Source organism: Mandrillus leucophaeus, unplaced genomic scaffold (genome assembly GCF_000951045.1).
Source record: "Mandrillus leucophaeus isolate KB7577 unplaced genomic scaffold, Mleu.le_1.0 Scaffold526, whole genome shotgun sequence".
Classification (NCBI taxonomy): domain Eukaryota; kingdom Metazoa; phylum Chordata; class Mammalia; order Primates; family Cercopithecidae; genus Mandrillus; species Mandrillus leucophaeus.
Window position 1 is genome coordinate 1 of NW_012105653.1, and position 1,245 is coordinate 1,245.

The window sequence follows — 1,245 nt, forward strand, 5'->3', positions numbered from 1 at the left end:
CCACCGGACACCACAGGCCTCTTGTGGAGACTTTTCCCATGGACCACACACCACCGGACACCACAGGCCTCTTGTGGAGATTCCACTGCCTCTGGCATCTTCGCCCCGGCTGAAATTCTCACCCAGGAGGCCAGCAAATCCTCTGGGGCAGAAGTTGTCACCACAACTGTATTAACTCCATCAAGGAGGGCAGTGGAATCTTCCAGGGCAGGCGGCCCCTCCGCAGGGGGAAGGGCCACTTCAGGAGGATGTGTCTCAGAACTTTGCAGCGACGTTTCCCCTTTTTCCCACCTTTAATTTTTTTTTGCAATGATTTCTGGATTTTGGCCTCTTTTGCTGTGCTAGGAAAATCCTTTTGATTCGGGTAGGCAAAGGCACACAGGCGCTTATATGCATCCGACTTCTGACCTTTGGAACTCAGCTTCAAGTGTTGGCATCAGGCCCGCAGGATGTCCCGGTTAATCAGATTAACAGGTGGCAGTTTAGAGGGTAATGGAGGAATTGGTATCTTCTTCTGAGGTCCAGGGTTGTCAGTGTACTCTGCCTTCTTCTCAGGACAGAGCACTTTATCGCCTTTGACACATTTTTTCTTTTGTTCCCTTTGCTGATGTTCCTGGCAAAGCAATCATGTTTGGTTGATTAGAAGCCTGCTGATCCTCTTCCCTCAACTTCTTTGTGGAAGTGTCCTTGCCTTTTGCCTTCTCCATACTTGTAGAGGAAATGGAGCCTCGCAAGATGAAAAAAAATGCAAATTCTTAAATTTAAAAGTTTAGGATGTCTGACAACCCTGACAAAAACAAGCAATGGGGAAAGGATTCCCTATTTAATAAATGGTGCTGGGAAAACTGGCTAGCCCTACGCAGAAAACTGAAACTGGACTCCTTCCTTACACCTTATACAAAAATTAACTCAAGATGGACGAAAGGGTTAAATGTAAGACTTAAAACCTTAAAAAAAAACCCTAGAAGAAAACCTGGGGAATACCATTCAGGACATAGCTATGTGCAGAGACTTCATGGACTAAAACACCAAAAGCAATGGCAGCAAAAGCCAGAATTGACAAATGGGATCTAATTAAAGAGCTTCTGCACAGCAAAAGAAACTCTCATCAGAGTGAACAGGTAACTTACAGAATGGGAGAAAATTTTTGCATCTATCCATCTGACAAAGGGCTAATATCCAGAATCTACAAGAAACTTAAACAAATTTAGAAGAAAAAGCCAAAAAAACCTCATCAAAAAGTGG

General features: G+C 44.4%; 1 pseudogene; it reads right to left on the bottom strand.

Moving 5' to 3' along the window:
- Positions 1-11: 11 nt before the first annotated feature.
- LOC105551558 lies at positions 12-731 on the bottom strand (annotated as a pseudogene).
- Positions 732-1,245: the final 514 nt, after the last annotated feature.